Below are 13,150 nucleotides of genomic sequence, written 5' to 3'. Positions count from 1 at the left end.
GTATAAATGCCTTAAAATGGCAGATTATGCTGGAAATGTTGACAGACTCTTGACTATTGTGACATGAGTAAACACACATATTAAAGTGGGAGGAGAGAAACAGAGTGGCAAAAATCATTAAATAATTTGCTTTATCTGAATGAATCTTATTGCTACACCACTAGAATCTATATAATTTCACCCTTTATTTTTCAGAGTAACAGATTCTATGACGCAGAACCTCTGCTGGCATAAATTAGCATAGGTCCATTGACTATTTGATATACTTTCATCACTCAAACACGCACAAGCTAGTAGAGTGTACCTCACAGAAATGTTCTGAGGAATTTTTAGTGGGAAGCACATTAAGATCATTGAATGAAAAGTGCTACACAAGCGCAGAGTATTATTAATGAGAGTTAACAATCAAAGAAACAATGAGGAGTCCGGTGGCACCTTAAAGACTAACAAATTTATCTGGGCATAAGCTTTCGGGGGTAAAAAATCCACTTCTTCAGATGCATGGAGTGAAAATTACAGATACAGGCATTATTATACTGACACATGAAGAGAAGAAAGTTACCTTACAAGTGGAGAACCAGTGTTGACAGGGCCAATTCAATCAGGGTGGATGTGGTCCACTCCCAATCATTGATGAGGCGGTGGCTATACCAAAAGAGGGAAAGTTGCCTTTGTAGTGAGCCAGCCACTCCCTGTCCCTATTCAAGCCCAAATTAATGGTGTTAAATTTACAAATGAATTTTAGTTATATGAATTTTGTGGATACAGACTAACACAGCTACACCCTGACACAATCAAATAAAGGTATTGTCTAATATATTATTTACTCAGAATGGGCTAAATTCAGGGCTCAAGCTTCCTACAAGGTGTTGAGTGCCCTCAGCCTCCATGGGAGTTGAAGATACTTGTTAATTTACAGAATCAATCCCTCAAACCTTAAACAATAAAAAGTTCCTGTGACCTGAATGGGGAGTTTTCCTGGGGAATAAGTGAAGAATCTGACCCACTGAGCATACTATGTATTGAGTAGAATAGTTGGTTTTATATCCTGTCTATTGTTGAGGATGATTATTCAACAACTAAAATCACACAACAATGACACTTCTGAATTAAAAAGATCTGAAAGACTTGGTGAAGTTCTACAAATTAAAGAGTCTTTTCTTCAAAACCCATATGTATACAACAAAAAAGAGAGAGATGAAGAAAACACAGCATTGACATGCACAATATAGTCCATATTTATAGGATTTCATTATAAGTGAATACACTTTGACCTACTCCACATATCAAAATTTCAGTATTTCAATATCAGTGCATGTTTGTAGTGAAATGAAGAAGTTTCAAAATTAACTGCTAATACTCTTACTTCCTAAAAATGTGAAAACAAACAAGAGATGGTCACTCTTTTTAAAAAGATAAGTCTTTCTGTAATGACTAGTAAAAATGATGCATAAAGCCATTATTATTTTGCTGGGCTTTGTTGTGACTGTTACCATGGTTAAACCATTAACATATTTTCTGTACAAGTATGGTCATTTGATGGCCTTAATTAACTTTCAAGTGGAGAGTGCTATGGCTTACCACTTATTAAATATCCACTACAATAAGTTACAGTTTTACCCTTCCAACCTCACTTACCCAAGACAGCTAGAAGAAACAGCTTTGTATCTGACTATAATTTTGTAATTGCTATTTACTGAATTTATGTTGAAACTGGACCCCTCTATGTAAATGCATTTTGGCTAGTTCATATAAAATTGGCCAAGCCTAATCAAATCTTGCTGATATTCGATTGAATAAGTGGAAAATTAAGTTCTGTATGATACAGTTTTTCTCTCTTTTTAAAAAAAATCCTTATTTACTATTGTCATAGCTAAGGGTAGCCTAGAATTCCTCCTTACCTGTAAGGGGTTAAGAAGCTCAAATAACCTGGTTGGCACCTGACCAAAAGGACCAATGGGGAAAGAAGATACTTTCAAATTGGGGAGGTGGTGGGGAGGCTGTGTTTGTGATCTTTGTTTGTGTGTTCTCTGGGGAAGCAGAGAAGCATCAGGTCAGAAAACTCCTTCTCCTAAAATCATCCTAAAATGAGTCTCAATATTGCAAAAAGAGTAAGTAAATAAGGCAAGGCACGTTAGATTAACTTTTGTTTTTAGCTTGTGAATTTTCCCTGTGCTAAGAGGGAGGTTTATCCCTGTTTTTTTGTAACTTTAAAGTTTTGCCTAGAGGGGAATCCTCTGTGTTTTGAATCTGATTACCCTGTAAAGTTACCTTCCATCCTGATTTTACAAATGTGTTTCTTTTACTTTTTTTCCTTTATAATAAAGTTTTGTTTAAGAATCTGGTTTACCTAGTTGGTTGGTAGATTATTCTCAAACCTCCCCAGGAAAGGGGGTAAAGGGGCTTGGGGGGCTATTTTAGGGAAACAGGAACTCCAAGCGGTCCTTTTCCTGAATCTTTGTCTAACTCGGTGGTGGCAGCAGTACCCATCCAAGGACAAGGAAGGATTTGTGCCTTGGGGAAGTTTTTAACCTAAACTAGTAGAAATAAGCTTAAGGGGACTTTCATGCAGGTCCCCACATCTGTACCCTAGAGTTCAGAGTCTGGAGGGAACCCTGACAAATATACTGGCATGTTTTGCTGATATCTGAAAGTATGCCCCCTACAGAAGAGCAGAAGCCAGAAGCATCAGAAAGGTTGCTTCTTTAGCTAATCTATTCTTAATACAACACATAAACTGTGTAGTTAGACTAACCAAAACTAATTTCAGAGAGCTTTTTATTCCTGAAGGAGGCAATGCAGTTTGAGATTTAATGGAGGCAGAATTAGTTTTTGTGATTAGCTGGGTTGAGTTGTTAAGGTATGGTAATAATGATATCATTATTTCCTCACTCGCACAAGTCCTAGCTTTTGTTTTGGTTTGGCCTCTGCATCATCAAGTAATACTCCTTGGGTTTAAACTTGTGTATTGCCAGCTACAAAAACAACTGACTCCACCTCTATCAGGAATTCTGCAAGTGTAAAATAGGACTGGAGTTGCGAGGGGGGGAGGGAGCGGGGGAAACACTCCTACAAAGGAAACACATGAAAAGGCTACAGGAGTGAACAACTGAAAAATATATAAAAATGCAAATTTCCCTAAACTTCATTTTTGGATGGACTGAAGCATAAGTGAGAACTTCAACAAATCTATAGAAAAAGATGACAGGTCTGAGTTTCAGAAATTTAAGACAGCAGCAGGATTAGACACTTTGGGTTGTCTTCGCATACATTTCTTATGGGAGTTAATTCCATTTGACATGCAAGACCAAAGCAAGATTACAGAGGCACAGCCCCATGGCGAGGTGTATGCTGTAGCTAAAAGCTGGGATTTGAATAATTGTGCAGGCTTACTCCAAGAATCAGGCGAGAACAGAATGAATGGATTATTATGAGGAACTTTGTACATTTTTAACTGCTGGACTTAATAAAATACCCTGTGTGTAAGACTGGTGTTATGGTCCTCTGCACTCACTCTAGTTGAAGTTTGTGGTAGGATCTATCAAATATGAGAAAAAACAGAAGCTGTTAAAAAAAAAAGAAGAATGTGTAATGAAGGATTGGGCAGGGCCATTCCCCGTGCAATTTACTGAGGGAAGCAAATTTGGAGAGCTTTAGTTCAACATTTTCAGGCCCTAAAAAGTTAAAGGGAATTCATTTCCTGTGTAAAAGAAGCTTGAGGGAACACAAGAGAGTGGACTGGAAAAATGAGGGGACAAAAAAAGGTGAAATTTTATTTCACTGTTTCAGCTTGTTAGCCAGGTCATTTATTAAAGAGAAAAATTACTAATCTACACATCATTTTTTTTAAAAAAATGACCTCTTCCCTTTGTGTCTGTGGATGCACTTGCCTGTAAAAGGAGGGAATAGCTGACTGCTCCTTAGACTCAGTGCTGCTTAATTAACTGTCCAGTGAGAATTATTGAAATACTTATATAATTCTTATTTAGCGCTCATTAAAGTGAGGGATACAAATGCTGGACAATGAGAGGTTCAGAAAGGCTTTGAAAAGAAGAAGTTAGTACTGTGATAGCAAGAAATTATGAAAGCCTGCCCATTAACGGCAACAGAGTAGATCTTTCATTTTAAAAGTCACTGACTCAGATCTGAAATTATTTGATATTTTTTAAAAAGCTCCTTCATCTAACCCCCTAGCAATAGAACATCTCCGATTCCTCCTACCATTGCTAATCAGACTGTACAGTAGATGAGGAAAGTTAGACTGTTAGAGGAGGTAATGAAATTTCTACACTGCCACGTGACAGCGTGTTGGTCGCAAACTCTGGAGCACCCTCTGCTGGGTTCAATAACAGCTTTCCTGACTGCCAACCTTCAAACAGCTCCAGCACAGAAAGACATCTCTTAAATAGCTAAGAATGTACAGACATTGATATTCTGTGATCACCATTTGCAATTAGTTCATAGCCAAACAACATCTATTTTTCTGCTTTGAGAATTATTATTATTATCATCAGTATTATTGAGACTATATAGGATGAGGTACAAGTGCTTCATTAACATAGAAGAGACCTTTCACAAAATATGTCTGACAACATGTAAAGCATCTTTCAGATTTCAGCTTCACCTTGATCGATCAGTCCTTCAGCCCTCGCATAGATTGTGCCGATCACAACGCATCTTCCATTCTTCTCGTGTCCTGGCCTTCCTTCTCCATGTGCAGCCATGTCTTTTCACAATAAAATCTTCCCATCTCTTTGGAGGTCGTCCGAGTGGTTGTTTCAGCTCCCGTGGGTACCACTCAGCGACAGCTGCAGTCCATTGATTGTCATTGAGCCTCGCTATATGCCCGGCCCATCGCATTTTACTATGCCAGTTCTCAACAACGATGTCCTGCACTCCACTCTGCTGTCTGATCACTTCACTGGGGACTCAAATTTCCAGAATTCTTCTTTCCATCGCCCTCTCCGTGACAGACAGTTGCTGCTCCTCTGTCTTTGTCAGTGCCCATGTTTCACTGCTGTACAATGTTGCTGGCAGTACTTTTGAGTTGAAGAGGCTGGCGCATGTTGCCTTGTTGATTTTTCCTTGGAGGACATGCGAGATAGAATTGAATGCGCACCAACCTGCTTTCTTTCTTCATGAGAATTCACCTTCCTGATCATGGCGCATGTTAATTTCTTGGCCCAAATAGACATATTGCTCAACTTCTTCTAGCTGTTCTCCCTTGACTGTTCTTTGGGCTTTTGGCATGGTATCAGATGGCATACATTTCGTTTTGGAGCGGTTAATTTTCAGTCCGACTTGGCTGCTTTTTGTATTGAGTTCTCGCAGCATTTTCTGTAGTTTGATAGTAATTTCAGCCATCAACACAATATCATCCGCAAATATGAGATGGTTTAACTGCTTTCCGTTGATGTTGATTCCACCCTTCCAATTCATTTTCCGGCAGGCTGTGTTGAGTTTTGGTGAAACTGTGTCTCCTTGTTTCACACCTTTCTTAACTGGGATATGAAGGGGAGTATCAAATAAAGTTTTAAAGGGTGCTTTCAGTGGGTGCTTTGGAGGCCTCATATAAAAGGTGATGAATATCATGATGCGCGTGGTGACTTCCCAATGGAGATAAAGAAATTGCAGGATTTGACACCACCTATGTTTCACACTGTGATATGGATTATGGCAGTAACAGAGCATCATATAGAAAACAGGCCAAAATCAACAGTCAAAAAATTTTTGCAAGAGAAAAAGCACACACAAAACAATTCATCTTCCATGTACAATAAAAGCCTTTTTCAGAAAGAGTGAAGGAAAAACAGTAAGTCGGCCTGATTTCTACCTGTTAGACACAGCAGAACTTGGTTTACAAAGGCTGTGCAGCTCAACAGTTTGTATTCAGCAAATTTACTGGCTGAGCAACAACAGAAGACAATGCTATCATCAGCGGTGAGGCTTAGGAGACAGGTGTCTTCATAGAAGGTGTGCTCTTTTTCTCCCAATAATCTGTATATACAGTAGTTGAAAATTCTTGAATCTACAGAAATTCACATAGAAATGAGGCTCAGACATCTTTTCTATTCATATAATGATTGATGAAACACAAGGGAAAAATAAATTGAATTATGTTAAGTCTCCTAGGGAAACATAATTAAGTTGTAAAGCATTGCCTTGAAATCTTCAAATCCTTATATCACTCAGACTGGATCTTCTATTATGTGATCAATAATAATATTAATTAAAGACAATTATTTGGAAGGGATAGCATGACGTTTTGGGCTCCACTATATTTTATATTTTAAATTATTATCAGCTAAGCATTTTTGGGTACAATGTCAGTGAAGAAGACCATTTCTGACAAAGCATAAAGTTTTCTAAAATGTTGTGCTTTTTTTTTTTTTTATTCTGGAAACTTCACTCCCTTGGCTGCTTTTTTTAATTTTAAACTAACTGCATTAAATCCTGGACAATGCTTGTTTTAATCTCTATTTAACTGGAGTCCTAGATTTTAAAATATGTATAAATGATAGTTTTAATATATGAGACCTCCTCTGCATACTTGGCATATGGAATCTTTTCAGGTTCTTAAAGAGAGGATCCGTTAAAACTGGTTCACTTTCTAGATACAATATTGAAAGGCGGTGACCAGTACCCAAAAATTCTGGGTCATCAGAGGAGGAAGAAAAGTAAGGTTACATCAATGTTAAAAACAGAATTCTGTCTCAGTCCTCAAAAGGAAATTTTGTCTTCAATGGGATTTGTGCTTAACTAGGTTAAGGTGATATTTGACCATAGGGAAAAATCAATCAAGGCTTATCAATGTTGCAAGAAAAGATGCAGCAAGTTACTAAGATGCAGCAAGTTACTAACACATGTTGTATGTTTCTCTTTCATAGAAAGAAAACTATTTTATGATCTGCTGATACATAGTAAATGTTAGAAAAATTAAGTAGGCTGCAAGACTTCTTGCTATATGTCATAATGAGGTTACTTGCCCTTGTTTACTAAGGACTGTGCAGGAAAAGAGAGAAAGAGGGAACCATCAAAACTTGGATAGAGAAATTAATTAAGAGAAACCAACAATGCTAAACTATTCTAGAACTGAATATCAAGTACCATCCCTGAGGACTGACAGTGAATTTCTTTAGGTGGCACTCATGCTGACACTGGAGATTTTCAGAGGGAATCTTTTACTGGGCTAATATCTTCTATTTTCAAAGAGTGCTTATCCCAGTTTCATATGTATGGGAGGGATATGGTCTTCTCAAATATGACAGTATACACTAGAATGAATACAAAAACCTTCTAAAGAAAGTAAGCTCTGAATTTGGACCACTAAATGCTATTATGGAAGCCATAAAATAGTGCCACAATGATTCGAGAGAGAAAATGACTTGGTATTCTTAAAACTGCAACAATTATGCAATTTAGCTAACTAATAGGATCCAAGAAGATGTAAATAAGTTTTCTTTTTAAACAAAGGCATTGAGAAGGCAAATTTCAGACCAAATGAAAGAAGGCAAATAATTTCTCTGCAAAGGCAGAGGAAAGATTTCTCAAATGAGCTTTATCCTAAAAAAGATTGGAGTGAAATATATGAAGCAAGATGACATAATGTGCTGTTGCTTAAATGCAGCTGCCAATAGTATCCTATTCTGCAAACTAGGCTGTGGGTAATTGAATGTAAGACGAAGCAAAAATATAGAAAAGGCCAAGCTGAAGCTGAAGAATAAAAATGAAGTGTGTGTAACAGTATTGAGAAGAGTACAGCTCTGTAGAACTGATTTAATAAGAAGAGCAGTGAACGGTACAGAGTGGATTTGCAGAGATTAGAACCTTGCAAGCTTTGTCCAAAAGATTGTATAAAGTTCTTATTGGGCTTGAATTTAAATAGGGCAAAATTTATCTACCACTATTAAAGGTTCCTATGACCTTTAAATATATTCTAGTGAAACTCCTTCTCTTTACCACAAAAGGTCATTTTAAAATAAAAAAAATATTTATGTTCCATTGTGCTAATTTCCTGTGTGTGTATGTGTGCATGTGTGTTCTAATACATTTGTTCATATTACAGCATGAAATTGACAGAACCATAAAAAACATCAGCAGTTTCATCCATGACAACCAAACTCAAGGAAAACATATATCTTGATAAAGCCTTCAGGTCAGGTTCCTAGGTGAACAGGACCAAAAGTTAAAAATATGAGACTGCAATGTGTGTGTTAAGAATTTGACTATTTGTGTTTCAAAGCTCTAATAAACTCTACACTGGAGCATATTCTGCTGCATATAGCAATGTCACCTCAGTGAATTTTAAGACAGCAGCAATGATTTTTTATGAAGAGATTAAACGTAAAAATGCTCTGGGAAGTACAACTGAAGATAACAATTACTATACAAAGAACTGCAGGCAGCCATTGGGAAACAGAGTGAAGGTGGTTGCGTTCCCAAGAACACCCGCTAACACTCAGTAAGAATGGTACTAGCTTCACAAGGTAATGATGGAGACCCCATTATAGAGAGAATTAAATGCATAATGGTTAGAAGCCAGGGGGAAAAAGAACTCGAGAATGCAGTCTTAATTTACTAGTTATGGTGCTGCATTCAGTGTGTCTTTGAGCCAGGAACCCTATTGCCACAAAAGTTTGCCAGCCTTGGGATTTAAACTGCAGAAAGTTTGTAAAACTTGATCATGCCAGGCAGGGAGTTTCTCTTACTAGTGGCAAGCCACATAGTAGCCTCAGGTGGGGAAAACAGATTTCTGACCTTCACCAAGTTAGGAATATCGCCACTGACTCAAAACCAGAAACTAGAGTAGTAGAAAAAAAGCTACAAGGACATCTGCTGCTGTTCCAATGCATTACACCCACTGGGTGTTCCTAAAGGGCAGAATAAATGATGGTCAGTAGTTAAGAAAAATGAAAATATTAAAAATTGTAAATACATCACAATCAAAGAACCCCTTTTTGCAAACAACACTAAAAGTAGTTTTCAATCCTTAATATATTACAGTTTTTGGGGGTGGGAAGGATTTCCTAGGTTTAGTCATTACATGACCAGCCAGAAAGTTAATGGAGCTGATATAGTTTGTTGTGGCTATATGGTAAATCAAGTACGTACCTTTAGGGAACCTTGTCTGGTGCTCCTTTATGTGCTTTTGAATTCCGTTTTGAATTTCCCTCTAGAGTTAGAGGGAATTTCAGGATTCAGAAAAAAAAATCTCTTTTTAACAAGTAAAAATAAGACAAAAGAAGAGAAGACTAATTTCAAGTCTAGCTTTTCCATCTTCAGCATGCCTTCACCAGTGGCTCGTCTTATATACAAAGTTGACTGAAGGGAGGGGTGGGATTGTATAACAAATTGATGTGATACAATCACATCATTTACAATCACATAATGGACTATATCCCAATTTTCAAAAGGCATAAAGTATCCTCATTAATACGATAAGTGCAGCAGTCAAATCAGGACTGTGATTTTATCAGGGTTTTTGACTGTACATGAATTAGAATATAAAATGCATACAGAATTTTTAATAAGAAGGCTTTAACATTCTGTGAATGTATTTCTTACTGTCATTTGCATCACATTAAAGTGAAATTCCACATAAAAGGATAAAGAGAATACTGTGTGTCCTAAATTATAGTTTTTTTCATAGTTGTCATGTCCACATATGGGAAATCTGATTCATAAGCTTTAACAGTATCTTAAATCTGAAAAGGCTAAGATACTTCCCTGTTTGTGGGGTTAGTATGGCTGTCAAGTGGTAGTAAAGTAAGGTGAGATGGTCAGGACTAAGCCAATAGAGATCTTTTGTGGATGTGTCTGCATTCATTGTCCTTTCTACAACACACTATTAAACACTGAGCCTGAATTCCTCATTCTATAGTAGAGTATTAAAAATTGTTACCACATTCAGAAGGATTATATTATTTGGTTTTAGCTATCATGTTTTCTTCTTGCTTTTAGAACATTACAATACACTTTGCCAATATGTATTTCTCTTAAAAAGAGAAAGAACATATATTTTGTAGCTGCCCAAACACACTGTGTATATAAGTGAATTTTTATTTTTTGAAGAATAAATGTATACTGTTTATATATGTCTATAGTATACATTAAAAGCTAACCCACAAACATTAGTGAGACCAGCTCTAATCTAATTTCAGTGGCATGTGTAATCCAGGAAGGTTAAGGTTTGATTATAAAATCAGAAGAGAAAGAGAGAAACTTGGCATATTCTCATCAATCCGCTTGGTATAATCTAAGTGAGGTTTCAAACCAGCATTCAACTGTTGGATTGAATTCCTGTGAACCTTGCATACTTTTAGTTAAGGCAATGTTTTTCTCCAAGAAGATAAAACACTGCCTTAACAAAGAAGAGGGAAAGGATATAATAGACCAACATATTACCAGTACTAGTACTGCCTTGGGTTTGGTGGAATATTTGAAGCATATGTAGACTGGTTCCTTAAAGAGGTGAAGAAATGAAACTGCTTTGGAAACTCATTAATTATAATTATTTATTTGTACTGCAGTAGCATTCAAAGGCCTCAAATAGAGTATGAGCCCCATTTTGTGAGGTGCTGAAAAAACACATAGGAAGCCACAGTCCTATGTCCCTGAAGATCTTCGCTAGAAGCCTCCATTTACGTCATGAGTTCTATCCCTGATGCTGCATGAATACAGCTGGCTGACAATTATGGCATCAAGATGCTTTTATTATAATCTATTATTTATATCACACAAAAGGTGGCCATGTCACCTTGCAGACTCAGTAAAATGACAAGGTACCTGCCCCGAGGAGCTTGCAATCTAAACTGAAGAGAGAACACAATTAGTAATAACATCAAATCACAGTGATGTTTTTCTCAAACCACAGTGAGAAGGATGCCCAGGAAAGGGATGACAAAGCAACAGGAGAAGGGAAAATGATCTTTAGAGAAAATTTTATTTACAAAAAATACTCTGGCAGTGACAAAGTTTTCAGACTTCCTCCTAGAAACCAGACATGAAAGCAGAGGAAGAATTTCTCTGTGAAAAAGGCAGCAAAAGTGATTATTTGGGCTCATAAAATGGCACCATCACCTGTTCATAGTCCAGTTAAACTCTGATATCCCTTGGCTTCTCACCAAGGAACAGAGGTGTGGTTAGGGCATATGGAGCAACTCACTGCCCAGGAAAGTCTCCCTGTTGACCAAAATATAGGAAAAATAATTAAGTCCTTTGGGATGGTCAGTTAGATATTTTTGTATCTCACACTTCTCTGATCTTCAGACATGATGAGGCCAATAATCTATTTCTGGATTTGGTCAAATCCCCACTACTACCTTTCTGCTATTTGGAGGGAAGATTTTCCTTGACTTTCTCCAGAACATTCTAGTTTTTTAAAGAAATTCCAAACAACCATTGGATTCTTAAGCACCTCATTCTTCAACCTGCTTATGGTTTTTCCACTGCTGGCTGCTGACATTTCTACTTCAGCTCTTTCCCAGGTCATTCACAAGTGCAATATTCTTACAGAGCTTCGCAAAACATTCACCATGATCTTTTCTCCTTATTTATCTCTTCCAGCTGTGCCAGCAGGAATTACCCCTATTTTCTCAGAAACTGGGCCCAACACTGTCTGAGGACAAAGAATATAAAAATGGCTGTGCTTGGTCAGAACAACAGTCCATCTAGCCCAGTATCCTGTCTTCTCAAAGTGGCTGGTGCCAGATGCTTCAAATGGAATGAACAGAGTAGGGCAAATATCGAGTGATAGATCCCTTGTCATCCAGTCCCAGATTCTGGCAAAATCTCCCCAACAAGCATAAGGAGCATGGTACTTTGTGATTCAGCAAGGCTCTCACTAGTGGAATGGCTCCTAGGGTGACTTTACTGTCAGTGTAAGTTAGAGCAGTCTTGAGGTTGCTCTGGTTTATGCAGAAGTTCAAGTATGAGTGCTATTAAATCATGGAGCAGGTCCTCAAAGAATCAATCCTGAAGCACTTGCATGAGAGGAAAGTGATCAGGAACAGCCAGCATGGATTCACCAAGGGAAGGTCATGCCTGACTAATCTAATCGCCTTTTATGATGAGATTACTGGTTCTGTGGATGAAGGGAAAGCAGTGGATGTATTGTTTCTTGACTTTAGCAAAGCTTTTGACACGGTCTCCCACAGTATTCTTGTCAGCAAGTTAAGGAAGTATGGGCTGGATGAATGCACTACAAGGTGGGTAGAAAGCTGGCTAGATTGTCGGGCTCAACGGGTAGTGATCAATGGCTCCATATCTAGTTGGCAGCCGGTATCAAGTGGAGTGCCCCAAGGGTCGGTCCTGGGGCCGGTTTTGTTCAATATCTTCATAAATGATCTGGAGGATGGTGTGGATTGCACTCTCAGCAAATTTGCGGATGATACTAAACTGGGAGGAGTGGTAGATACGCTGGAGGGGAGGGATAGGATACAGAAAGACCTAGACAAATTGGAGGATTGGGCCAAAAGAAATCTGATGAGGTTCAATAAGGATAAGTGCAGGGTCCTGCACTTAGGACGGAAGAACCCAATGCACAGCTACAGACTAGGGACCGAATGGCTAGGCAGCAGTTCTGCGGAAAAGGACCTAGGGGTGACAGTGGACGAGAAGCTGGATATGAGTCAGCAGTGTGCCCTTGTTGCCAAGAAGGCCAATGGCATTTTGGGATGTATAAGTAGGGGCATAGCGAGCAGATCGAGGGACGTGATCGTTCCCCTCTATTCGACATTGGTGAGGCCTCATCTGGAGTACTGTGTCCAGTTTTGGGCCCCACACTTCAAGAAGGATGTGGATAAATTGGAGAGAGTCCAGCGAAGGGCAACAAAAATGATTAGGGGACTGGAACACATGAGTTATGAGGAGAGGCTGAGGGAGCTGGGATTGTTTAGCCTGCAGAAGAGAAGAATGAGGGGGGATCTGATAGCTGCTTTCAACTACCTGAAAGGGGGTTCCAAAGAGGATGGCTCTAGACTGTTCTCAATTGTAGCAGATGACAGAACGAGGAGTAATGGTCTCAAGTTGCAGTGGGGGAGGTTTAGATTGGATATTAGGAAAAACTTTTTCACTAAGAGGGTGGTGAAACACTGGAATGCGTTACCTAGGGAGGTGGTAGAATCTCCTTCCTTAGAGGTTTTTAAGGTCA

The 13,150-nt window shown here is 38.4% G+C and overlaps 1 protein-coding gene across 46 annotated transcripts in view; it reads right to left on the bottom strand.

Annotated features, from left to right (window-relative positions):
* LOC125633483 (uncharacterized) overlaps positions 1-13,150 on the bottom strand; it is a 786,124-nt gene that overhangs the window by 233,228 nt on the left and 539,746 nt on the right. For 2 of the 46 annotated variants that reach the window (XR_012667817.1, XR_012667811.1), the window contains exon 7: positions 563-645. The exons of 42 other annotated variants lie outside the window; for them this stretch is intronic. The gene's annotated coding sequence lies outside the window, so the exon portion shown is untranslated. Of the gene's footprint in view, positions 1-562; positions 699-9,111; positions 9,300-13,150 lie in introns of those variants that run through there. 2 more of the 46 variants (XR_012667812.1, XR_007355622.2) reach the window with 2 other exon arrangements.

Source organism: Caretta caretta, chromosome 3, assembly GCF_965140235.1.
Source record: "Caretta caretta isolate rCarCar2 chromosome 3, rCarCar1.hap1, whole genome shotgun sequence".
Lineage (NCBI taxonomy): Eukaryota > Metazoa > Chordata > Testudines > Cheloniidae > Caretta > Caretta caretta.
This window is presented reverse-complemented; position numbering and strand designations above follow the sequence as displayed.